We start from the raw sequence: 27,828 nt of genomic DNA, 5'->3' as shown, positions 1-27,828 counted from the left end.
ACCTTATATGCCCAGGAAGCTTAGAGTCTGGTAGGAGAAAAAGATATTCAACAAACATTTATTTAGTTCTTATGGTAAGTACCACAATGGGAAAGTCTGGTAAGCACAGCAAACACCACGTTACAGAGGGACCTGGGCTGCTTAGTGGCACTTGGAGGAGGGGTTAAGGAATGCTTCTTGGGGGGCGGGGGGGGGGGGCGTGATGTCTAAACTAAGACTCAAATAATGAAAATAATGCACGTATTAAGGGAGGGTTCTAGCAGCAAAAGCAGCTGGTACAGATGTCTGGAGGTGAGAAGAGGTTCGGTGCATTTAAGACTACAGCCCTTGTCCCCCGAATTTTGAGAGTGGCATTAGTGTAGCATTGCATGGAATGGTGAGACGTGGCAGGGAGCCCCTCTCCCCTCTAGGAGAGATGTTTGATGCCCTGTTTATTTTACATATGCAAATGCATATAGTTACAGAAGAAACCAACTGTTTCCCTATGAAGAGAGTCTGCTCTTTCACGTGGCCACTCACAAGAGTCAGGGTCCAAGGAGAAGCGTCCTCATCTCCCTGTTTCCATTTTCATTTTCTGTTAGTTTGCAAGTCCGCAACCACGAACAGTAACGTAGGCTATAACCACCACAAATAACAGGCTCAGTGCACATGTGCGCATGCATGTCATGTGTGTGTGTGTGTGTGTGTGTGTGTGTGTGTAGGATTTGTGGAAGTGAAGGGGGCGGGGACTCTAACCCTCAAATGTTTTAGCCCTGGACCTCAGACCAAGCATTGTGTGCAACCCCCTACCCTCTTCCAATCGGTCCATTCTTCTGCAAATTTGCCCAGGACGTCACAGCTTTATAAGCACAAGTAATGTATTTGGGGTGGGGGGGTGATCCCAGGAAACACCAGCAAGGGAGTGAAACAAGGAGAGGAAATTGTGCTAATGAGCAAGTAGGTTACCACTGTTGGTGAGCTGGCCTCATCCCAGGTATATAGGAATGGTATATAGAGTGAGGGTCAGTCAGCAAACTTGTGCGGAATGGGCCACACTAAATATTTCAGGCTTTGCAGGGTATACAGTCCCTGTTGTGTAACTCTACCCTCGTAATGTGAAAGCAGTCAGACAGTATGTATGATGTATAAACCAGTGGGTGTGGCCATTTTCCCATAAAACCTTATAATAGCAGGTGGTGGCTGGATTTAGCTGGTGATCTGTGGTTTGTCGACCCTTGGTATGGAACATGCCACAGACTTGTTGCATCTGAAAGCAGGGTCCTTATCCACCAACATTTGTCTGCCGTTGGTGGAGGGCTGCTCCTGAGGGCATTACCTTCCTGCCCCTCCTGGACTGCCTCAGACCATAGACAGAGAGCCATGGATGTGCACGAGCCTGGTAAGAGCCAAGGGGACACCAGGAGAGCATGGATGCATCTGCTACACTCCCTAACAGCCACGTGAGGACTAGAGTACAATGAGGATAAGGCTCAGACAGACGGAATGATGTGTCTGAGGTCACACAGTGAGAGGGAGTAGTCATGAGCAAACAACAGAGCTGGTCCCTATGGCTACTTGTGATATTGTGGGACTCTGAAAGACAGGACATTTTCTGTGGCGTTTCCAAAATGTATTGTGACACCTGGCAAAGCACTTCCGTTCTGAGGCACACCCTTTGGAAAGCATGTCACCCTAACCTTTTCCACGCAACACGATTTCTTTGTTTCCTGAACTCTTACAGAAGCCCTTGAGAATCCAAGGAAGGATGAAGATAGATGATTTTAAGTGTTCTTTTTTCTTAACAATCTTTTAAAATTTCTTGATTACGTGTGTCCAGGATGTATATATCGAACTCCCAACAAATCAATAAAAACACAGCAAGCTGTCCAATAGAAAATAAGGCGAATGATACAAATAGGTAATTTTCAGAAGAGAAAATCCAGATAAACAATAAATATATAGATGATCGTCCATCTTGTTAGAAATCAAGTAGATGCAAGAAAACAACAAGATGCCCTCTTTGCCCATCTTATTGGCAACAGTTTTAAACATCTTACTAAGAGTAGGTGAATATGTGAAGAAATATATTTTCAGATACAACTGGTAGACTGCAAAGGATACATATTTTCTGGATGGCATATTGATTAATGAAATCCATTTTCTCCCCCATCTTCCTCCAAGATCCAGAGGAGGAATCATGGCGGTCCATGCCAGTCGTGATGGTTGGTTACACTGCCTTCCTTCCAGTGACTGGTGTGTATGTTACCTGGCAGCTCAGTCCAGGCTGATAGGAAAGTTGAAGATCTTTCGGCAGGGTCACGTAGAACATCCCTAGCTATCATGTGACCACTGGAGGGAGACATTCCCATCTTCTGAGGGTGGCAGAACAGAAGGATGGAAAGGAGGCACCTGGGTCCATGATGGTGGCACCGAGCCTTCAAATTAACCATCTTTGGAGCTGACCTACGGTAGACTTGTCGTAAACAAAGCCCTTGTTGCTCGGCTGTGCGTTTTCTTTTGTTTGCAGCCAAAAGCATCCTAACTGCTATAATTGTCTCTACCATATAGAAATGTGAGCTCATATGTCCAAGGAGGCAACGTACGAGTATTTTATTGTAGCACCGCGTATAATAACCAGACGTTAGGAATCGCCTGAATGTGCATCAATAGGGACCTAATGAAATAAACTACTGAATTCTAGGCAGCCATTAGAAACAAAAAAGTAAGTTTTTATGTACTAAGTCCACCATGAAAAGATCCCCAAGAGTATTCTTAAGTTTCTAAAATTTGTGCAATAAGGGGCGCCTGGGTGGCTCAGTCAATTAAGCACCTGACTTTGGCTCAGGTCATGATCTCATGGTTCATGAGTTTGAGTCCCGTGTCGGGCTCTGTGCTGCCAGCTTGGAGCCTGCTTTGGATTCTGTGTCTCCCTCTCTCTCTCTCTCTCTCTCTGCCCTCCTCCACTAGCTTGCTCTCTCTCTCTCAAAAACAAATAAACATTAAAATTTGTGCAATAAGGGGCACCTGGGTGGCTCCGTGGGTTAAGCGTCTGACTTCAGCTCAGGTCGTGATCTTGCGGTTCTTGAGTTTGAGCCCCGCGTCAGGCTCTCTGCTGACAGCTTGGAGCCTGGAGCCTGCTTTGGATTCTGTATCTCCCCCTCTCTCTGCCCCTCCTCTGCTTGCATTCTCTCTCAAAAATAAATATTTAAAAATTATGCAATAATACATATGGTAGAACCCCACTTATGAAAAACTAAATTATTCTCAAAGTAAAACATGCGTGAAGATTCCCACGTATACATTTATACCTATAGAGAAAGGGTGTGGGAGGGGCCACATCATCCACAAAAGTATTTACCTCCAGAGATGGGAGATGGACAGGAAGTCATACTCAAAAGAGACTTTTGCTTTTATATGTCTAACAATTGCCTTTTTTGCAGCACAAACAGATTTCATTTATATGACTTTCGCCGTTAAAATGTATAGAAAACATCCTGCATGCACATTAGGGAAAAATTGAGCAAATTCTAGAATGTACAGATGCAAGTTTTGTTCAAACAATGTAAGCCAGAGGTCTTTTCTTTCTTTCTTTCTTTCTTTAAACCATTATTTTAGGCTAGCAACAAAGGGAAACTTCTCTTCAGGCCCTCAAATGTTTTTCTTGTGTGTAGTACAATTACTTGGGCAGAGTTCAGTGTTTTTAATCAAAAGCTTCTTGTCAAGTAGGCAATGCCACTTTTCCTAGCCTAAATAAACAAAGCTTGGTGGAAACTGGGTTTGGAAAACAGAAGAGCTGTACCATTTGGATTGAAGTGTGTGTGTGTGTGTGTGTGAGAGAGAGAGAGAGAGAGACAGAGAGAGACAGACAGACAGACACAGACACACAGAGAGGAGAAAGGGAAATACAGGAGGTGGATAAGATGTTCTGTGTATGGCTCTGGAAAATTCTCCATTGAAAGATCTGTCCTGTTGTCCCCAAGTTACCAGCTCTTCTCTTTCAACTACTTGGCACCATATGAATTTGACCTTCCAGAGGGGAAGGGCTTCCTGCAATCCTCAGATGGTTAATGACAGAGTTGTAGGCATGGATAGTAAGATAATTGCCTTCCAGTTGTCTCCTACATTTGCCTGTCTCTGATATCTGGGTTGGGTACCATTAGTTTCAAGGTTCCTGTCATGCTGCCGTTAAATCATGGTTTTCTCTGACAATGCCGTTTCTGCAAGACCCTGGAGGGAGAATACTGCACAGCCCCCAAGGATGAGAATGCCCAAGAGCTCTTGAATGGCTGCCCTGAAGACTCACGCCTTTGTTGTGACTGCACAGTGTCTTCCAAGACTGAATGGCTCTGTTGTATCCCGTGTCGCCCCCATGCTTTTTCAGAGTAGAATTAACATGGTGAGGAAGCAGCCACCAGCACTAATTTAGGAGAAGAGGTCTGGCAAATGGATGTAAAGAAAAGAATGACAGAGGAAATACTTTGGAGAAATCAAAAAGGATGCTTCTCTTAGTGTAATACTTATTATTATTTTTCACCCCCCAGTGAGAAAAAAAGTCAATGTTTTCAGACAGGGTCCTTTTGTCATCTGAAATAAATGGTTGAGAATGGGGAGATTTGGGGTCTGCTGAACAGAGAAGATGAGGTGGGAGGGATAGTCCTGGTGACCAATTTCCAGCAGCCGAGCTGTTGCTGAATGAAGAAGATGCCAGTCCGCTTTTGGCAAAGCACTGAGAAACCAAGGGCCTGTCCCCACTTTTGTGATCAGAATTCATTCATTCAACAGATGTTGGTGGTGGCTCAGTTCCAGGCACTCTTCTGGGCCCTGGGGATACAGTAAGGAAGCAGGCCAAGTCCCTGTATCCTAGTTGGGCTCCCAGTAGGAAAGAAATGGTGCAGGCAAACCAGGAATTTGAGGAGAGTAGAATAATGACACTATTTACAAAGGCAAGGCAGCGTATAGAGAAACCTATAAGGGTAATGCAGTTCTCTAGGGCTTAGCAACAGCCGGCGGTTCCCCCACTCTTAGGGGCAAAGCCAGGGAGAGAACCAAACAGGGGAGCTGTATGGAGACACTGGTCAGGAGCCGTGGCCCTTGGTAAAGTCATGACCCACAACATCAACAAGGCAGAAAGGACACAGGGAATAAATACTCCAACCTCTGTCTTCTCCCACCTTTGATCTCCCAATGGTGCCTCCTGTGGGCTGAGTCCAACCAGGAGCCTGAAAGCAAGGGAGCCCACTGACACAGGCCATGGAGGTGATTCTTTCTGGGCATGGAGAAGGGAGGAGAAGGGTGGTAAGTGGACCTGGAGAGACAGGTGGAATATTCCCAGCACAGTTGCTGCCCTGATGGAGCTTACATTCTACTCAACAGAGATGGACAATGAATAAGCCAGGGGCTCTCATATGTAATGTTGCCAGGACCTTCACTAATCCAAGCAGCACCTTTGTGCAAATTAGGAAAAGCCACCTCTCTCCAAAGGCATGCAGCCTTGTGCCAGAGTATGTGGTTAATAAATGTAGCATGGCTAGATCTCAGCCCCCATTTGTCCTTTGGGTCAAGGCCTTGTGTGGGACTCCGGCTACAAAACACCATATCCCCTGACTGTCAAGGAATCAAAGTGTCAGACATAAGAAGATCAGAGGACAGTGGTCGAGAAAACAAGGCAAGGGACAACAGTGGGGTTCCTGTCCATGTTTGATTTCTCATTGTACCAGGGTCCTCTGCTTTCCTATTAACTCTCCTGCCACCCAGAGCCACCATCATGACCCCAGGATGGACAGGTGACCCACACAAGCACCTTTTCCAGAGCTTTAGATTTGGTCCCACCAGTGATACAAACATGGCTGATGAGGGGCTCCGAGATGGTCCAAAGCGGTTGTGTTCACCCACAACCAGCCCCCCAGCAAACCCCACAGGCAGGCAGAAGCCAGGGCAGGTCCCCAGCTGAAGTCAGTCACTGGTGGGAGCTACTTGGAGCTGGCAGGGGATGGCCTGGCTGTCTTCTCCCGGCTCCAGATCCCTGAACTGTAATGAGCAATTTGTCTTTCAGCCTTGATCTGCTGTCAGCGGGGCTGACACCGACTCGGAGTATTAATTTCTTCTCGAGCTGTCTTACACTGCAGCCAACAAATGGGCGAAAAATGAACTGGGACTTACTGGGTGCAGAAGCCCATCATCAGGCTGCTTTTATTAGTGGGAAAGCCATGGTGATGGATTTGGCCTGAGCTGTGCTCCTTTCTTTTATTAACAAGCAGAATCAAAAGAAAAGAGGAAGAAGAAGGAGGAGGAGGAGGAGGAAGAGGAAGAGGAGGAGGAGGAAGAAAAAGGAACAGCAGCTGACACTGGACCCCTAATGAAGCATCTTTCATTCTGTAGCCACGTTTGACATCTTTGTCCCATTCCTCTCCATCATCTGGGTACTATCTTTGCTCTGTCTCTTTACAGAGGCCAGGCAGAGCTATTACAGAGAAACCCATGGACACCCCAAATCTTCATGTCACCCCTGTCATGAACATGCCCTTTTGAGGGTTCTTGTCTCTCTCTCTTTTTTTTTTTTTAAGATTGTGTTTTATTCAAGGATCTGTGGTTGGCAGGAGTGGAAACACATTCATCCAACTCAAGGGGAGAAAAGATGGACTCCAATGGCAGGAAAATTTAGCTACTTGCTCTGTCTCTTGGGCTCTTCCAAAAGGCACCAGCGCTCAAGACCACTTACTTCTGCACATTTGCTTCCTTATTCTTTTCCAGTTGTGGCAAAATCGTGGTCCCAGCCCTGGAGTTTACTGGACATCATCTCCATCCTCTGTGGCTGCCTGGGTCAGTTTTGAAGTCCAGATTCTCAGATGAGAGAATCTGATTGGTGCGGCTTGTATCAGGTGTTTTTCCTCTGGTCCAATCATCTGTGGCTCGGAGGGTGGGACTATGTAGTATGTAGACCTTCCCCTCTCAGAGACAGAGGATGTGGGAGGAGCCAGAATGACTTCCCTAGAACCTCCAGAAAACAGATCTGGATTTAAATGCCCAGTCCTGTAGCTACTTCCAGATCTGTGGCCTTCAATAAGTCATTTAATTTATCTAAGACTCATTGTCTTCGTCTGGCATGTGGTGGTGGTTAAGATTTACCTCACAATGGTTTTGGGTGGGTTGAACGGGTCAAGGCGTGACTAAATGTGGGTTAATAATCTGGCACAAATAAATGCCCCGCGACTGTTACTTAGTGGCACCTGCTATACCTTCTTTGTCTTCCTCCAACCTCAGCTGCTGTGGTAGGGACAGCTCCTGTACACTATGGCAATGTCCCACACCTCTCATTTGCATCTCTTCCTTTCTGCCTTAGGTCTTTCGCCAAAGCCCACAAGTTTGGGGGAGTTAACATCTCAGGGGTGACACCACCCAACAGAGGATGGAAACAAGTAAACAACCCCGTCTCCCATTCTGTGGTGGTTTCCCAGAGGGCTTGCATGGTGGTTGGCCCACAAGGGCAACAGGTTCAATGATGCACCCTTTATTGGCTTGTCTTCCTTTTCTCTCCCTCTTCCTGCTCCCCCATTCCTGTTTCTCGGGATCACCTCCCCTATAAACTCCTGCACTCAAAGCCTTGTCTCAGGCGCTGCTTTTGTGCGAACGAAAATGAAAGTAAATAGTAAGTCGGTTAGTTGGTTCGTTGACCTTGGAGAAGGGTCTAGTGCAGCCCCCACCCACAGTCACTCTTGCAAGCTGGGCCTCAGGAACATGGAAAACAGGCAGGTACAGAGTGGTTCCTCCGTGTGCAAAACTACTGGAGGAATGAATGACTGGTAGGGATGGAGAGAAAATTCCCAAGGGTATGGGCATTTTCAGCTGCCTCTTGGCATAGGGGAGAAATTAAGCTTCCTATTGACATTGGAGGGTGTCAGGGTGGGTGAATGATGGGGTAGTCACAGCTCAGTGGCCCAGTATTTCTGGCGAAGCATAAATATGACCACATCATTGTGGTTTAGAGTGCTTCCATGGCTTCCCCTCAAAGTCAAGATCGAGGCCAAAATTCTTTGTAACACACTTCAAAGACATCATGGCTGGCCTAAGTATATGTCCCCATCTTCCTCTCCCACTGCTCGCCTCGTACCCTCTGCTCCTTCCTACGCTCCCTCATTTACTCACCCCTTACTGAATGCCCACTATGGGGCCAGCCCCATAGCGTGGACCATACTAGACCTCTTGGAGCTCCTCCTGCTTTGTCATGGCTCAGGGACTTTGCAGACACTCTTTGTCCTGCCAGAAACACTTTTCCTGCTGCTCCTTCACCAGTCAGGTGCCACCACAGCCCTCTATACACTCTGCCCCCCTCCCATTACGGTGGTAAGCTTGTTGGGATGTCCACAGAGGGCAAAAGTGATGCCCCTCTTGCTTCCCTTGTATTGAAAGTGTGCCTGGCACACAGTGTGGCATCAGGCAATGTCTGCTGAATGGGTGAAGCAAATTGAAAAAGGGTTGGGAGAGACATCCCTGCCTCATGGTCAAATATGACAGACTGCTATTGAACTCACTCACAGATTAAGAAAAATCTTAATGACTATTGAGAAGAGAAAAAGAATTATGATTAAAGCACCTGAAAGTTTGCTTTCTGTTTGCTGAAGGGGAAGAGAAGGATGAATCGGCCCAGGTGAGGCTCAAGTAGTGTCTCTTCTCCCCCTTCCTTCCTCCCACACTCTCCTGTCACCAGCGATAAATCTGGGACAATCACAAGAAAGTGCCAGATGCCCGCAGAGAGCCAGCCTGCTTCGTGTTCTCTTACTGCACATTCTTCCGACTTTAGAAAACCAGATCTTTCCTTAAAGGGTCTCTGGTCATAGCATGGGTATCTCCCTTGTCACCTGCTTCGGCTTCCCGTGGCAGGTCTGAAGGTTTGAGGCCGGAAATTCTTGTCATGAACTAAGAGCACTGACTTTGGAGGCTCACAGGTCTGCCTAGGAGTCCGGGTTCCGCTGCTCACTGGCTGGGTGACCTTGGGGGCGTGACTTCACTTCTCTGAGCTCCAGCTTCCTCATCGGTAGGATGGGGCAGTGATGGCAGAGACTCCTGGAACGGTGAGGTGCAGGGGAGAATGCATCTGGAGCTGTCAGCGTGGCTCCTGGGGCACGGGAAGCCGTGATACCCAGCAGTTATCAGCTGCCATTGAGTCTGAACGTCAGGACATCGCGTGGAGGGGCTTCTCCAAAGGGTATAGAGAAGGAGCTGGCAGATGTAATTCTAGAGAGATTATGCCTCAAAACAAATTATCCTGCCATTTTTGCTCAATTCTTCTTGTAGAGGAAGAGCAGCTTTGACAGGAGAAATGTTGACACATCAAGGGCAGAATTAGACCTTCAGGGACATTATGGCTCCGTTCACCACAAAGACCCAAAAGTCCATGACAATTAATGGGGGTTTCGAGCAAAAGACAAACCAAGAATGGAAATTAGAAAGCTTGGGGACTAGGAGGGTTTCGTCCAATAGATGACTAGTATAGAAAATACATTTAATTATAAAATGATGGTGGTATGGTGGAGAGGAAGACAAAACAAGCCTTTTTAAATTTTTTAATTTTAATTAATTTATCTATTTATTTATTTATTTTTACAATAGGCTCCTTTCCCAGTGTGAGGCTTGAACTCAGGACCCTATGATTCAGAGTTGCTTTAGGGGCGCCTGGGTGGCAGTTAAGCATCAGACTTAGCTCAGGTCACGTTCTCACCGTTCATGAGTTAGAGCCCCGCATCGGACTCTGTGCTGATAGCTTGGAACCTGGAGCCTGCTTTGGCCTTCTGTGTCTCCCTCCCGATCTCTCTCTCTGTCCCTCTCCTGCTTGTGCTCTCTCTCTCTCTCTCTCTCAGAAATAATAAATGAATAAACTTAAAAAAAAAAAGAGTCAGGTGCTCTACCGACTGAGGCCAGCCAGGCACCCCAAGCCTTCTTTATTTGAATGGGACATCTCACTGATTATGGTAACAGAAGAGATGCCTCCCTGTGTCTGGATGTATTCCAGTGAAGCTTGCCCGACTTAGGGTACAGTCCCTCGCAAACCGTCCTCAGGAAATTCGCCATTTCTCAGCACCACCTGTATTCTCAATCGCTTCCTGTTTGTCTTTAAATTGGCTTATTTGAAAACACTTTGTAAAAAGAAACCTCGATGCCACCAATGCGGGTAGGAAACCATTACTGCATGTCACAAAGAGAAGGTATCTGTAAATGCAAATACAATAAAACAAAACAATGTTTGTAGTCACGGCTAGGCAGGGTTGCTTGCACAAGCCTCTGGGTTGAGGCCGGAGCTCCCTTCGTTAACAGGGAGAGTTACAAGCGTTAGAGAGAGAGGCATTGAAGATGGAACTAGCACCGAACGGAGACTTGCTCCTTTGCATAATAAAAACGGACAGAAGAGAACTGAAAAATGATTACCTTTTCCACTATGCGATTTCATGTTACAGTCTGTGTAACACCGAAAAATCATCTCCCTGTCTGCTATTGGAGCCTGTTTCATTGTCAGGGAAACCTCTGGGAGAATTCTAGCTCCAAATCTGAGACAAGGTAAGGGATCTAAAATCCCTTCCAACTCAGAGATTTTATGACCCTAGGATATAATTTCTTTTTTTTTTTTTTTAATGTTTATTTTATTTGAGAGAGAGAGGGAGAAGGAGAATCCCAAGCAGGCTCCACACTGTCAGCACAGAGCCCAACGTGGGGCTCGAACCCACGAACGTGAGATCATGACCTGAGCCTAAATCAAGAGTCGGTCGCTTAACTGCCTTGAGCCATCCAGGTGCCCCATGGGATAGACTTTCTTGATAGGAATTTCCCACCCAGTAAATGCTGGTAAATGTTGAACAACCTGCTTTCCAGGGGAGAAAAATTAAAAAAAAACAGCCCTGATTGTAGTGTTTTCCAGTTCCAATAGTGTCCCTACTCCCACCATGGCTGATTTCAAGCTACCAACATGATGTCACTGAATACAGAGCTGGAAAGACATGAGAACAGTGGGCACTTCGGAGACAGTGTGAGCTGGCACCGGCTCAGGAGTTCTCACGCAACTGTGGCTGTCCTCTGAAGGATAGAAAGTAGAAGTGCAGAGGGGCGCCTGGGTGGCTCAGTCAGTTAAGCGTCCCACTTCAGCTCAGGTCATGATCTCACAGTGCATGAGTTCGAGCCCCCGTGCCGGGCTCTGTGCTGACAGCTCAGAGCCTGCAGCCTGCTTCAGATTCTGTGTCTCCCTCTCTCTCTGCCCCTCCCCTCTCCCTGTGTCTCTCTCTCAAAAACAAATAAACATTAAAAAATTAAAAAATAAAAAAAAAAGTAAACCTGCATGAAAGAGAGTTGGATCCGATATTTGGAAATTATCCGGAATGGTTCTGAGACCCTTGGCCACCTCCTAGAGCATGAGCATGTGGAGGATGAACTAGAAGATTCTTGTAGTCCCGACTCCACAGTCAGATTCCATCTGTGCCCATTTCAGGGACACAAGGTACCTTCTTGCCTGCATCCTCAGACAGACAATTTGGTCACCGCCAGAGCTGGGCTTGACTTTGTCCACTTTCTGCACATCTGTACTTAATTCACATCTGCATTTCACCTGCTGTAGATGTTCGGCTGTAGCTTTGCTTTGTATCCTCGGAAGGTGTTCAGACTCCCACCTGCCTGACTGTGAAGCCACCACGTGAGGGTTATTACCCCCTTCAGTAGCTTCTTTGGGTCAGTTCACACCAGCCAACAACCTTTCAAGGTCTAGCGTCTCCCACATGTCAATTCCCATGTGCATCCAGAGTTTAGATGCAGGTGAATTATTATGCGTTATTATGGCAGTTAAATCTTCACTTCATCTGTGTGCACATTTCACTGGAAATATATTCAGGGAGGAATTGGGTCTAAATAACGTTTCATAGAGGGCCCACTATGTGCCAGACATTCTCTGATTGTTAGAGTACCATTTCAAAGAGTGGTGGTGAGGATCGAATAGACACTAACCCATCTCTGCCACGCTATGCCACGCTCTTTCTTTATTCCTGTGTCCTGACAAAGCCCAGAACAGTGCCATGGGTCCCCTGGGCCCCCAGTCAACACTCACAAATGGCAGTGGGGCTGCCAAGACCTCCAGATGCAAGCCCTGGCCGTTCTTCAGTCCAGGCTGGCCCGCCCAACACCTCCTGGGTCCCCAGACCACGAAGCATTGGAGGGTCCTCCACCTGCAAAATGATGTTCTGTGTATCATCACTTAAGCTTAATTGTGAGTGGCTTAGAGGACACCCCACGTGGGACGATTTTACACGGGGCTCTTATGTCGACATATGCGTTTCGTGATCTGTGGCCATCCGCAGCAGCTATTTTTAGCTTTCTAACACAGCTTTGGCACAAGCCCCTGTCATGGTTTGTTTGGTTTTTTTTGTTTGTTTGTTTTTTTGTTCTCCTCTTCAATGTCAGAATTGGCTCCTGTCTGATATGACTTCACCAGGCTGAGCTGCGGGTCTACAGGATGAGAGGAGAACCTCTGGATGAAGCTGGGCATCCGATGACCGTGCTCCCTTGATCCCAGAACTGCCAGAATGTGTTGGCTCTGGCTGAGCGTCAGCTGTTACCGACATCTTAGATTGGCGGCTTGCCAGCATGTACAGAAGGAGGATTCCATCGGTGGGTCTGGCTCTCTGCCCACATCCGGCAGGCCCGCTCTCTGTGTCGTGACAGTCCCGTGTCAGCGTATAGGGCTTTCCCTGTGATGTTATCCGGGCTTGTGCCTTGGGGAGTTTGGCAAAAGAAAGCAATTTCAGCAATGCACTTGCTACTTGTTGGAAGGGGGATCAAATTTCAGTCGTGTCCTGGGAGGTAGATGTCATAGTTGATAGGCCTGGATTCAAATGCCATCTGTGACACTCATTATGACCAGTTACAATCTGAGCCTCAGTTTGTGCGTCAGTAAAATGGGATCAATAACACCATCCCTCCCAGGGCTGTCGTAAAGATTAATTGAGGTACTTAGCACTGTGCCTGGCATACAGTTAGCCCTGCTTCATACTTCCCGGCAAAGCATTTAAGAGCCCGTGTTCACAGTTACATGTGGTGCAGGAGAAAACGGTTAGAGGTAAAATGGAAAGACTGTGGAACCGTGTGGTCCTGGCTGTGATTTCAAGTTTGTTCTACTTCCAGTTGTGAATGAGAGCGGGGGGACTGTGGAAGGAATCACTGAACAGTTAACAACACCTACTTCTGGGTTCAGCGGGGCTTTCGGCCTTATTTGTGACATTGTAATTGTTCGCAAGGCTGATGTATTTATGCTATCACTTGTGCATGTAAACACTGAGAATAAAAAACTAGAATTGGTTATTTGAGTTTCCCAGATTTTTGTGGGGCTTTATGACAGTTGAGAAATACTTCCTATTCTACTTCTCTGTCTCTGGTGACTTGGTTTGGAATAGAAAGGGTATAGAGTCCCCATCCACACGGTCTCTTAGCGGCCTGCAAATACTCTCCCACCCAGACCAGGGCAAGGTCTTTCTCCAGCCCAGAGTCCTTGCAGGCACAGAACACCCCCCTATATTCTGACATGGGGGAAGTGACCTCCACTCCCAGTTACTGACGCCCCATCACCTACAGTGTGGCCCCAATGTGGGGAATACATAGGACAAACGGCTTAAAGGATAAGAATCTATGTGAGGATCGAGAATGGGCAGAACAAAGCCAACATCCTGAGATGCCCCTGCCTTGCACTTAGGTCATCCCCCCTGAGTCATTTAAAACCAAAGCATTGGAGCTGAGGACACTCACTCCCTGGACAGCCTCGGCCAGTAACGGAGCACCGTGAGCACCCCAGGGCTTGGCCATTTCTGCCCGACACACGGCTCCTCCAGTAGGCAGTCTTTGTTCTGGAACTCTCCATGAGGCTGGCCAAGACTTTCTCGGAGCTGGACGGCAGTCTGATGCTCTTCCTACTCAACACCTCTTCCTATCTTCTCTTCTTTCCCCGCCGTGGGACTTCATCCCAATCTGAATGCTTTGCCTGCTGCGTCCTGTTCCCTCTCCTCCTCTTCTGACTTTCACACGCATCACCCCCAACATATCTCCTGCGCTTCTAACTCTGTCTCGGTACTTGCTTTTCCAAAGGACCCGCACTGACACGAGTGCCGATGTTCCTGTGGCTGCCTCGAGCCCGCGTCTTCCTTACGGTTAATTGGACACCTGCAGGCATTTGCGGAAAGGCGGCACAGGAGGAAGCAAGGCGGTGGAGGAAGAGTCTTGCGGTGCAAGGAGGTTTGGAAAACCCCCATCAGCCACTCAGGGAGGGAGTTCTCCACTGCTAGGACCGAGGGAGCTGAGCTTCACTGGGGGAGGCAGCAAGCGGGTTTTCTCTGAAGGTGGCCACGCTTTCTGAGTTATTAATGAAGTACAGAGAGGAAACGTGTCCAACACACGAATCTGCGCGGGAGAGTGGGTGTGCAACACAGTCCCACTCCCTGGTGTAATGTGACCTTTCCGTCTGATTACCAGTCTGCTCTTTTCGCCAAAGGAAAGCCAGAAGAAGAGGTATTTTTAGGAGACAATAGTCAAGTTAATTAGGCGGCTCTACATTTGTCAGACTTTACATTAAGAGCTCCGGAGGAAGGGGGTGGCCGTCCTCTGCAGGAAGGCGCTGTGGACTTGATTCATTTTGGAAACGGGCTCCGGGGCTCTTCGGGGCAGCCTCCCACATTACATTTCACGTGCACCAGAAATACATGAAATTTTAATGACATCAGAGCCACCTCCCCCTCCACAGCTCCAGGCTGTCCATCTTGCTGAAAACCATCACTGTTGTGTGCAGGGAGCCACTGGGGGTGAGGAAGGGCACTGTTCCCCCCCACTCCCTGACCCGACGCCCCATTAGGGACTGACCCAATCAAACGCAACCTTCGGTGAGTTACCCACAGAGAGCTAGTCCGCGGCCTTATGCACACATTCCGTCTGTCCACACCAGCACAGCCTGCGATGTGGCCCAGGAAAGGCAGCCAAGGGAGTCTTTCCAGGGAAATTATTGGAAGTCAGGTGGGGACAAAAAAAATGCTCTGCTAGCTTGTGCACGTGACTTGGTGTGAACTGACCATGCGTGTCTCCTTCCCAACTTGGCCTTGGTGGCTTGGAATCAGCCACGGTGGGGGTATTTACACCACAGAAATAGGCAAACACTACAAACTAGGGTCTTTTGTCTGCTATTTATTTTTTGTTTTTCCTGGAGACTGGCTGTTAAACATTTACCAGCACATACGTCACTGGGGCAAAAATTTCCTGTCTGTATAGACCCATTCCTGGGAGACATTTTCCCCAAACCCCGTCATGCCTTTATAGCATTTCTTGTCACACTCTTTCTTTCCCAATTGTAATGATCTGTGTGGTTACTATTTCTTTAATGTTTCCTTTCCTGGTTCTACCACTTGCTATCTCTGAAGTGGGGCTAGTTAACCTCTCTGTGCCTCGGTTTTCTCATCTCTAATATGGGGGTAATAATAGCATCAAAGCTTACTCTGAGAAGGGACGTAATACATACATTCAGCATTTTTTGAAATGTTTATTTTTGAGAGAGAAAGAGAAAGAGTGTGAGAGGGGTGAGGGGCAGAGAGAGAGGGAGACACAGAATCTGAAGCAGGCTCCAGGCTCTGAGCTGTCAACACAGAGCCTGACGTGGGGCTTGAACTCATGAACCGTGAGATCATGACTTGAGCTGAAGTCAGACGCTTAACCGACTGAGCCACCCAGGTGGCTTTAGTTTTAGTATATCTAATCCTTACAATAACCCAGTGGTGTAGGTATTATTATCCACACAAGCAAGAGGAAGGCCCCAAGATGTCAAGTAACCGGATGAAAGTCTCCCAGCCAGTTAAGTGACAGAGGTGGGATTGGAACCCAGGGCTTTTGGAATCCCAAAACCTGTGTGTCCAGCCACCACACTGAACCCCCCCCCCCCCCCCCCCCCACAGCATATGCCTTCTCCTTTGGGCAAGCCGGCTTCCCACCATGCAGCCTTGGGCAAGCCTTGCTGTCCTGCCAAGAGCAGAAAAAGAAAAAGATGAAGTCCTCGTTTCCTTCAAAGAAACCTTTCTCGCCTCCAAGAGAGAGGGGAAAGGAATTGGTTTAAGTTCATTTGGAATTCGGAGTTCATTATCCATGCACTTAAAGCCTGTCGAGATGACAAATGAAATGTGAAAAATGCAGTCAATCACCCACATGTTTGGTCTCTGCGATGTCAGAACTGGTATACTTCAGAAACATGTGGATGGCTGGAAGAGGGGCCAAGCCAAGCTTCTCTTAATGAGAACTTGGGGGAAATGAATGCGGACCCTCCTCCATTTTACAGGTGAGGGGACCCCCCCCCCCAGAGGGGAAACACCTTGCCTCAGGTAACACCGGGTTGGTGGGAGAACGGGGGTATAAACTCTAACCAGCGTGGTGTCAAACCCATCACACTGTTCTGTGTTGGATGGCATATTGTTTGACACGGGGCCAGCCAGGCACACAGTCCGACATGACTAGGCGTGTAGTAAGTGGTGTGGGAATGAACGTGTCGAGAAAGTGCCTTAACTTGGATGAGCAGGGCTGGTCTGATGAAAAGCCCCATCTCAAGTGAGGGAACTGAGGCTCAGAGAGGTTGAGTAACTTGCTTAGGGTCCCAAGGCTGCCGCTGGTGTAGAATGGGATTGGTTGCCCAGCCTTCCCTTAGGTCAGTCTGCCCCAACCACCTATGCTTGAGCACCAGAGAAAGACCGTGATTGTTTCCCCAGCGCGTATTATGCGCGAGGCATTTCGTGACTGAAAAAGAATTGGAAGATTCCCATTTAGCATCGGCGAGTTAATATTGCTCTAGGGTTGGGACCTGACCTGCATATCAGGGCATTTCTGCGTCTTAAACCTGACCTTTCCCCTCTGCCTGATCCCGTGTTTTCCATAATCCAGACGTCCACCTATAATCATCATAGTCTATTGTATAATTTTGTATAATCATCATCATCTGTTGTGGTATCCATATAGACACTTACGTGGTTTTTTTTTTTTTATTAACCTTAAGTATCTATTTCGTTTCCTTCTCAGCAATAATATCCATGACTTTATGCCTTTCAAGTGCTTATTAAATTTTTTTCTGATGCACCATCTAAATTAACACATGATTATTGAGATTAAAAGTGGCTGCATACATAAAATCATCCTGCTTACCACTGGTGGCTTGTAAAGCGACCTCTGGGCAGCAGGGCCTGGGTGTTGTGTGAAATCTATGTTATGCCTCCTGACAAGGTGGCCTGCCCTTGGGCAGCACTGAGATGGTTCTGAGCATGGAGATTCTTTGGTGGGTGCTGAAGACTGAAGAACTTTCAAGAAGGTTAGGAGCAAGGCACTGCTTGACTTCCATGGTGCGGGGGGTTCTTCCTGTGTCATTCAGACCTCTAAGATTTTGCCAGATGATGGTCTTGGCCTTAATTTTTGCTACCCTGGCACCCCAGAATCCATGGCTATGTGAGGATGGCTCTCAGCTACCATGCTTCTTTTTTTTTTAATTTTTTTAATGTTCTTTATTTATTTTTGAGAGAGAGAGAGAGAGAGTGCAAGCAGGGGAAGGGCAGAGAGAGAGAGAGAGAGAGACAGAGAGAGGGAGACACAGAATCGGAAGCAGGCTCCAGGTTCTGAGCTGTCAGCACAGAGCCCGACGAGGGGTTGGAACTCAGGAACCGTGAGATCGTGACCTGAGTCAAAGTTGGACGCTTAATCAACTGAGCTGCCCAGGGGCCCCTCAGCTACCATGCTTTTTACTCATCAACTCTAAAGCTCACAAACCCTTGAAAGATTCATATTATATATACCCCAACTTTCCAGACTCAGAGAGGCAATGTGGCACAGCTACTAAGCAGAAGAGCCCAGCTTCAAGCCTAGCTTCACCTAACTTCAAAACCCAGACTCTTGGGGCGCCTGGGTGGCGCAGTCGGTTAAGCGTCCGACTTCAGCCAGGTCACGATCTCGCGGTCTGTGAGTTCGAGCCCCGCGTCGGGCTCTGGGCTGATGGCTCAGAGCCTGGAGCCTGTTTCCGATTCTGTGTCTCCCTCTTTCTCTGCCCCTCCCCCGTTCATGCTCTGTCTCTCTCTGTCCCAAAAATAAATAAACGTTGAAAAAAAAAAAAATTTATAAAAAAAACCCAGACTCTTAAATATTATGCTCAGCCGTCATACTGGACTGTGTCTTGATGTCATCTCCCACCTGAGATGGGCAGGTTTGGGAGGGTCTTTGGGTGGGATCATCGCCACAGGAAACCAGCAGAAGTGCCTGTCAATAGTGGATGTAGTGGATGGTACCTCCAACAGAGAGAGAGGCACGGGGTTCCCACCCAGGTTCTGCAGGAGGGAGAGGGAGAATTGCAAGGCAGTGTTTTTCTTGAGGTCTAGAAGCGAGCCTATTCCCAAAGAAATGAACAACCTTTGGGGTAAGAGAGTGCAGCTGCTTGGAGAAACGGGTGGATGGTGGGGTTTATTGTAGAGAAATCTAAATAGCAGCTTGGGGCAGCTTCTGAGATTCTGACAGTGGGAAGACTGAGGCTCCGACAAGAAGTGTCTAGACTAAGGTTTTATAGCATACAAGTGAGGATCTGGGATTCTAACCTAGTTCTGACTATAAAGATAGTTGTTGTTCCTGACACATCAGCCACCGAATCCTTCATTCATTCCACAACTATTTATTAAGCCATTGCTCTGTCTAGGCCTTGCAAATAGGTTGGGAACTATGAGATTTGGGCGCTGGAGACAAATCCCTGGAATTTTCTGGATTTAAGCCTCTCCCCACCCTACCCTCCACTCACTATGTCCCCACCGGATGCAGGCATCACTTGCGGGTCCTGCATTGTTTTATTAATCATCTCAATTATCTATTTGCTGATGTAGCACAACTTCACGATCTTGCTCTCTCATAGAAGGAATCAATTCCCCAGCGGTGGTTACTTAATGAAGAAATAGGAGGATGTTTCAAGATACGGAATCAGGTAGGGAGGGCGAAAGCACCCAACAATAGCCAAGGCATCTGGGTTCTAGGGCTCAAGCTGATTAGACACCTGCTCACATATTCTAAACCTGACAGTTGGAGCACAAGTGTTTTTGACGAATGCCCCTGCCACTTCTAGGCCTACATTGTTATCACTAAGCATATGCCTTTCAGCCTTTGAGTCCTAGGCCGGCGGGGGGATGGCGTGGGCGGGGGTATGTCAGAGACGAAGCCGAGATGGACAAGAAGGAACATCCTCAATGCCCCATCCATGTGACCCCTTCAAATAGATTTCAGACCCTGAAGTACAGGTTTAAAGAGCTGTGTTGAAAAGAGTCTTCTCTCAGCCATGCGACTGTGATGTGTGTTTGGGATTGTCGCCTTGTAAATGAGGTACAAGGTGTCACCTTTGAGAAGTAATTCTCTTCTCAGCCCAACATGATGTCCTGGATCCGTGCCCAAGCCTAAGTGAGCACGGCAATTCATTATTATGACAACTTAAGGCACAGTCCCAGACGTGGACAGCACCACGGAGCTAGCCAACTGCCTGACGTTTGGTGACTTTGCCAAGAACTTAACAACAATGAGTGATTGTATTTGATATGCTTTCGTTAATTCATTATGGATGCTGTGGGTTGGAGAGAAACTGAACCCATTAAAAATGGGTTGTGTTGTTTGGAATTGTCTCGAGTGCAGGGATGGGGCTGTGACTAAGTCAGATTTGGGACAGGTTGGGACAGGTTGAGTGACCACTGTTTCTGACACAGTCCCAAGGCAGGGTCTGGCCAGGACTTCCCTAGTGTTTGATAGAGAGCTATGTGTCCTCATGTGCAAGCCTAGTTACTCGTTTGTATTTCCTACCTAGTCCTTGAGGGCATTTAAATTTGAAATTCTTGCTTGTAAGAAGTAGATTAAGAGACAAAAGTGAAAAAATTAAAAACAAAAAAAGGGGGGTGCACCTGGGTGGTTCAGTTGGTTAAGCATCCAACTTTGGCTCAGGTCATGATCTCATGGTTCGTGGGTTTGAGCCCAGCACCAGGCTCTGTGCTGACAGCTAGGAGCCTGGAGCCTGCTTTAGATTCTGTGTCTCCTCCTTTCTCTGCCCCTCCCCCACTCATATTCTGTTTCTCTCTCTCTCTTTTTCTCTCTCTCTCAAAAATAAATAAACATTAAAAATTTATTGGGGCGCCTGGGTGGCGCAGTCGGTTAAGCGTCCGACTTCAGCCAGGTCACGATCTCGCGGTCCGGGAGTTCGAGCCCCGCGTCAGGCTCTGGGCTGATGGCTCAGAGCCTGGAGCCTGTTTCTGATTCTGTGTCTCCCTCTCTCTCTGCCCCTCCCCTGTTCATGCTCTGTCTCTCTCTGTCCCAAAAATAAATAAACGTTGAAAAAAAAAATAAAAAAAAAAATTTATTTATTTTTTATTTTATTTAAAAAAAAATTTTTTTTAATGTTTATTTATTTTTGAGACAGAGACAGAGCATGAACGGGGGAGGGGCAGAGAGAGAGGGAGACACAGAACCGGAAGCAGGTTCCAGGCTCTGAGCCATCAGCCCAGAGCCTGATGTGGGGCTCCAGCTCACAGTCCGTGAGATCATGACCTGAGCTGCAGTCGGACGCTTAACCGACTGAGCCACCCAGGCGCCCCCCAAAATTTTTTTTTAAAAAGAAAGAAACAAATGTGGGTAATGGGGCACTTACTGATTCCTTTGGCAGGGCTCTGGACCCCCATTTGATCACATTCATTCATTTGCCAATCACCAACTGGCAGCGACTCTATGCTGGGCCCCGTGCTAGGTGCCAGGGCTGTGGCGGACGATGGTAATTAACACTAGGTGGCGATTACTTAACTTGCCAGATGCTGTTTCAATGCGTGACCTATTTGTCCTCATAACAAACCCTCAAGGTATTACTGTTGTCCTCATTTTATGGATGGGGACGCTAAGGCTCAGAGAGGTGAAGTGACTTGCCCCTGGTTGCACAGCCAATAAAGTCATATTCTTAACCACCACACGTCACTGTTTCTCAGGCAAGAATGATTCCTAGGGACCTTACACTAGCTTTCAATAACTTGTTTGGCTTTAAACTCCCGCCGCTCTCTGAATCTCACCTGCTCTGCAGATTCGAGAAGCGCAATGTGATACAAGTGTTCTTTAACCCGGTGAAACTGGAAACGTAATTTGTCAGGCCTCCGCTTGCAATTTTCACCCCTTTCTGGACTTCAGGAAAGACTGGTCGGAGATAAGCCTCGGAGTTTTGCGCACCGTAAATCTTTCTAAAACTACACTGCAAGCGTCTTCCTCTCCAAATATAGTGACTTCACCAGCCTACATTCTGCATCCGTTCCCCCAAGCAGAGGTGAAGAAGGCCCCAAATAAGGGCACGCCTGGGTCGCATTTTCATGTCCTTGTACAAACCTGCCCGCCTGGTTTTTATCCATCACCTCCCTCTGCAGCTGCCAGTTGGGGTTCCTCCTCCGTCGCCCAAGAAAACAGGCTTTGTCTTTCCTCCTCTCTTCTTCCTCCTCCAGAGGTATTAATTAGCAAAAAGCAAGAAAGAAGAAGAAAGAGGAAAAGGAACAGGCTGACACCAGTGGAGGAGGAGAAATAATTAGCACCTATTAAATTTGGGGTATTAAAAATAAAATGGCGAGTAAGTGGAGGGTAGCCTGAACCCAGGAGCCGTGTGCAACCCTGGCCGTGTTAATTAAGCTCAGGGAGTCTCCATGGAAACCCGAGTTGGGCACATTTATGAACCTGCGTTAATTATATGGAAATCTCCACGCTGGAAAACCAGTGCTCCAAAAGGGCAGGAGGAGATGGGCTCCCGACACCCTGATATATTCCTGCAAGTCACGGCTTCCGGGGCTGCTAATGACAAACTGAATTTCCTGCGGTTTCTCTCGTGGTTGCAAACTTTAAGCTCAGAAGTCTCTAGTTCTTCTTTGGTTGGCAAGGACTCACCCTCTGTGCCCCACCCCTGGCCACCCCAGTCCTCTCCTGCACTGCCCCTGGACCTCCTCATGATCCAGCAGCCAAAGGGTTAAGGAGTCTGGAGGCCTCGCTGTGCCGACTGCTAAACATTGACCACCGTCCTCAGCTGTTACTAGACAGGAAAAGGGAGGCCCGGGCAGCTAGCTGAGGCTGCACGGCTACACGGTGGTAGGTCTGGTATCTGACCCCAGGCTCCAGAGCTCCCTCTTCCTCCTCTTCTTCCTCCCCTTCTTTCTCCTCCTCTTCCCTCATTTCTTCTCCTTCAACAGCTTTATTGGGATGTAATTCACATACCACCCAGTTCACCCGTTTAAAGTGCACATTCTCATGGTGGTTTTAGTACATGTACTGATCTGTGCAACCGACACCACGGTCAAGGTTAGAACATTTTCATCAGCTCGGAAAGAAACTCTTTAGGTATCGCTCCATTATCCTACCGATCTCCCCAACCCCTGGAAACCAGGAACCTATTTTCTGTCTCTAGAGATTTTCCTTTCCCGGAATTTCATATGAATGGATCACATGCTATGAGTACTTTTGGGTCTGGCTTTTGCAAGGCTCATCCATATTGTTGCATGGATCGGTACATCATTCCCTTTTTGAGGTCAAGTAATATTCCACTGTGTGCATATGCCCCATCTTGTTTATCCCCCCGTCAGCTGATGGGCATTTGAGCAGAGCTCACATGTTGAACCGTACATCACATAAGCTTCGTGAAGGTCACGGTGAAGGGCACACCTGGGACTCAGATCCGGGTCTGCCTCCTGAGCTCATGCACGCAGACATTGACATGGAGTGCTCGTTCCATATTAGTAAGGAAAGGTGCGAAGCTCCCATCTGTCAAATGTGGAGTTCAGCGGGGAATCCAGGATGCAGGATTATCATGTGGGGAAAGAAAGCCATGAGTGTTCCACAGAGGAATGAAGGAAAGCTTGACAGCTCTTTCTGCAGAGGTAAAAAGGCTGTAATGTGAAGGATGAGGGCTGGAATTAATTCAGAGGGTGGGACCGTGGACCTATGTGGCCTCAGAGAAGCCACTTAACCTTTCTGTTCTTCAGTTTCCTCTTCTGTAAAATAGATGATAACAGTATCTACCCTTTAGGGTTTATGGAAGCTAAATTAGTTAATCTTGGGGCGCCTGGGTGGCTCAGTTGATTAAGTGTCTGACTCCTGATTTTTGGCTCAGGTCATGATCTCACCATCTTGAGACTGAGCCCCATGTTGGGCTCTGTGCCTACAGTGTGGAGCCTGCTTGGGATTCTTTCTCTGCCTCTCTCTCTGCCCTTCCCCCACTTGCTTGCTCTCTCTCAAAATAAATAAATAAATTTTAAAAATTAGTTACTCTTTGTGAAAGTAGTTAGAACAGTGCCTGGCACATGACACACACAATAGAAGTGTTTGCCATCACTTCTATTATTACCTACGAGACACCTTCTGGGGTGGCCCCCCTTGATCCTACAGGGATCCTGTGGGTGCCTGAAGGCTGGATTTCTTGTGAGAAACAAACATGATGCCCACTGGCCTTGCTGTGGACCTCAGTGTTCCTATCCATCAAATTAGGAGAATGGGCACATGCATTCTGGGAATGTTACAATTCTCTCTGACTGCTTGGATTTCCTCTTGGAGCATCACCCTTCCCCCTCCATCCCCAGAGCACAATTTCTCTGTCTCCATGGGAGTGGGGTTTCTCAGGCGTTCCAGCAGGGAGTGTCTGTCATCTTGTGTCCCACCTGTGCTCTCTCTCCTCTATGAGGTGTGGATCCTGGATAAACCAAAGGTGTAAAATCAAGGGCTTTGGTGAAAAGCAGAAGGGGCTTCTGGTTTCATACTCTGGACCAAGTCATTAAATGTCTGTGTCCTCAGTTTTCTTTCCTCTAAAATGGGGATAATAGGATCACATCCCTTCTATGTTTGTTTGGGGATGAAATGAATGAGTTCATGCAAAACACCTCAATGCAGTTTGCATATAGCAGGTAAACTCTCAGTGTGTCTTAGCCATTTCTATTACTGGGGGGCTGGGATGCCAGGTGGGAGGCACGGTTCTTTAAAAATATTTTTTCTTTAACGTTTATTCATTTTTGAGAGACAGAGACAGAGCATGAGCGGGGAAGGGGCAGAGAGAGAAGGAGACAGAATCTGAAGCAGGCTCCAGGCTCCAAGCTGTCAGCACAGAGCTCGACGCGGGGCTCGAACTCGTGGACCAGTGATCATGACCTGAGCTGAAGTCGGACGCTCAACCCACTGAGCCACCCAGGCACCCTGAGGCATGGTTCTTTTAAACACTGCAGTGTCGGCCCCAATGCCCTTCCCTTATTAAGCAGGCTGCAATTTGTGAATTTACTGGAGAGAGACCGTCTCTGATCTCCATCGGCTGTTAGGCCCCCGCCTGTCTGTTTCCCAAGAAAGTCAGCCTCTGCTAGTATTCTAATCACATCTCCCAGTTAATACCACGTACTTCTATGTGAAAAGGGGACAAATTACATGCAGGCGACACCAAAAATAAAAGCTCCCAGTGACACTTTCATTGTCCAGGCAGCGTTCTCTGCTCACTGCTTCTGAGAATATAAATTAATTGTCAATACCATTTATTCCACTTTGGTTAACTGATAGATTTCTCTGCCCTTTAGTTTGTAAACACCTCTTGGTGTTTCTCTGATCCCACTTTTTTCTAGCTCTTGCCTCTAACCCAGCACACACACACACACACACACACACATGCACCATCACTACCACCAAAGTCTATATAATGCGACATTGTGGGGTAGAATGGATAGGATTTGATAAATATGGCAGTGATGTTTGTTTTTAAGCAATTAAGTAAATACAAACAATATGCTAAAGATTTTTTTCTTAGACATTTATTTACTTAATAAGTATGTATATATTTTTTAGTGTCCATGGGGCTTTCTCTAATCTACTCCTGTCTCTCCATCTTCCCTGCACTCAGTCTAACCAGGGTTGACCTCAGGTCAGGAGGGAAGCATGGGCGTTGGGAGCCAGACGGAGCTGGATTTGAATCCTGGTTTACCACTGACTTGTCATCTGGGACAAGTTATCTCATTTCCCTGAATCTCAGTCTCCTCCTTGGTAAAATGGCACTCAGATACTTCCCACAGTTGTTCCGGAGATTAAATGAAATAATGTATTTTTTTAAATGTCTATGGCAGTGCCTCTGTCACTGTGTAGATTTCAGTGATGCACTAATTGTGTTGGCCTTCCGTGTAGGCTGAGTGTTCTTTTACACCCCAGACCCTGCCTCAAAGTTCACTGTGTTCCCCCTCCACCCCCACCATCCTTGATTCTCATCTCAAATGTTTCTCCAGGGAGGTTTTCCTGAAGTCCTGGACTAAACTAGGTGTTCTTGACGTTTGCTCTGTGGCAGCCTACGTTTGCCTTTCTGCAACACTCATCATGCTTGAGATCACTCGCCCCACCCTCTGTCCTCTAGGCTGAAGCTTACACAAGGGCCAGGACTCTGCTCTGTTCACCAGGATGGGCGTCAGTTACGAGATGCACTAGCAAATTACTCATAGCATTGCAGATTTCAAAAAGGAAGAAAAACCGGAACCAACTCAGATGTCCATCAACAAGAGAGTGGATACACTTTGATACTTTCATACAATGGAATACAATTCAACAATGACAAGGGGAAAACTACTGGTATATCCAACAACATGGCTGAGTGTCAAAGACATGTTGACTAAAGAAAAGCTAGAGATAGAAGACTATGTATTTTATGATTAAATTCATAGGGAAATTGAGAGCAGGCAAAAGTCATCTACGGTGATAAGGTATATCAGTGGCTGCCTGGGACTGAGGTGGGAGGAAGGGCTTGACTCCAGTGTGGCAGGAGGGACTTTTCCCAGATGATAGAACTGCTCTCTGTTTGAACTGGGGTGGTGGGTGGTCATGTGGTTGCCTACGTTTGTCAAATCTTGTTGAACTGGAGACTTAAAATGTTTGCATTTTATTGTACGTACATTATACTCCGACAAGTCGATTAAGAAATAAATGAAGCAAAAAAGACAAAGGGAAAAATGGAAGGAAAGAAAAAATGGACAAACAAAAAACGAGTGAAGGAAGGAAAAAGAGCAGCAAGCTTGAATTTTCCCCAGTAAGAGGTTGACTTCAGTTTCTGAGCTGATGCGCCAGTTAGTGGAAACTGATTGTTCTCACTGCAACAAGAAGATAAAAGGATAAATGACAAAAATAATATTTTCAAAGACCCTGAAAAGCTGTGGGAATGAAAGAAGAGGAGATGGACTAAAATTCCAGAGAGGGAAGCCTTCTTTCTAGAAATTATAAAAGCGATCAGACAATGGAATGACATCGTTAGGGCCCTAAAAAGCAAAAACAAAAATCCTGCCCACCTCTAGTTCTGTAGCCAATAAAAATATCCTTCAAAAATGACAGCAAAATAATGGCTTTACAAACACACAAAAGCTGAGGGAATTTGTCACCAGCAATCCTGCACCACAAGAAATACTAAAGCAAGTCTCCAGGCTGGAGGAAGTTGACCTCAGATAGAAATAGGGATCCACAGGAAATAATAGAGACCAGAAAGAGTAGATGCATGTTCACATTGGTAGAAGATGGACTGTTTAAAGCAATATTAATAACTATGTCTTGTGGCTTTATATAAATATAGAAAAAAGCAACCATTATAATACAAAAACGTTGATAAATTAGACTTCGTTAAGAATGCTTGCTCATAGTGGGTAGGCACCATTAAAAACATAAGAAGAGCCTATGTAGATATATACATACATGTGGCAAAAGACTCATATCCAGGATATATAAAGAATTCCTACAAATCAATAATAAAAAGACAACCCAATGAAAAAAAAAGAGAGAGAAAACTCAGTTCACAAAAGGAGAATCCAAATGGCTAGTCAACACATAAGAAAAGATGGTCAACATCATTACTCATCAGGGAAATGTAAACTGAAGACATAGTCAGCTCTCACTACCCATCTACCAGAAAGGCTAAAATTAAAAAGGCTATTTCGATGAGGATGTGGAGGACCTGGAACTCTCCTACGTGGCTGACACTTTGGAATGTTGGTGATTTCTGATAAAATTAAGTATACCCCTATTCTGTGACCCAGCAATGCCTACAAGAATTTTAAATCATTAATATATGGTTTTATTATATGGAACATATAATATATGTTCACATGAAAGACGTAAAGGAATGTCCAAGCAGGTTTATTCATAATAGCCCCAAACTGGAACCACCCTATATGTCCATCAATGGTACAGCATTTAAATAAGTTATAGTGTACACAAACAATGAAACACTATCCACCAATAAAAAAAAGAATGAACCACTGATAAATTTCACAGGTATAATGGTAGCAAAAGCAGTCAGAAGTAAGAGAGAACATGCCCTGTGGTTTCATGATATGATGTCCAAGAATGGGCAAAACCAATCTCTGGTGAAAGAAGTTAGGAGAGCCGTTGCTTCTGAGTGAGGGCAGCGTTGATAAGGAAGAGACTTGAGGGAATCTTCTGGGATGATGGGCACATTTCCTATCTTGATTGAGGTGGTGGTTACACAGGTATATAGATAGGTAAAATTTAACTGAGCTGCAATTTAAGATTTGAACAGTTTACTGCATGTAATTTATATCTCAACAAATAAAATAAAATACCCCCCACTTTTCCCCTTCTCATATATTTTTTTAAGTAACGCTTTTTTTTTTAAAGTAAGGTCTACACCCAGTGTAGGGCTCAAAGAACTCACGACTCCCCCAAGATCAAGAGTAGCATTCTTTTACCAACTGAGCCAGCCAGGCACCCAACCTCCAAATCTTTATTAAATAAAGGCAAATTATACACACACACACACACACATACACACACACG

The 27,828-nt window shown here is 46.7% G+C and overlaps 1 protein-coding gene across 1 annotated transcript in view; it reads right to left on the bottom strand.

Annotated features, from left to right (window-relative positions):
- CCDC60 (coiled-coil domain containing 60) overlaps nucleotides 1-27,828 on the bottom strand; it is a 168,611-nt gene that overhangs the window by 121,823 nt on the left and 18,960 nt on the right. The gene's annotated exons all lie outside the window — the stretch shown is intronic.

The sequence above is a fragment of the Leopardus geoffroyi genome, chromosome D3 (assembly GCF_018350155.1).
Source record: "Leopardus geoffroyi isolate Oge1 chromosome D3, O.geoffroyi_Oge1_pat1.0, whole genome shotgun sequence".
NCBI lineage: Eukaryota > Metazoa > Chordata > Mammalia > Carnivora > Felidae > Leopardus > Leopardus geoffroyi.
The sequence above is the reverse complement of the archived record's forward strand: the minus strand, read 5'-3'. Positions and strand labels throughout refer to the sequence as shown.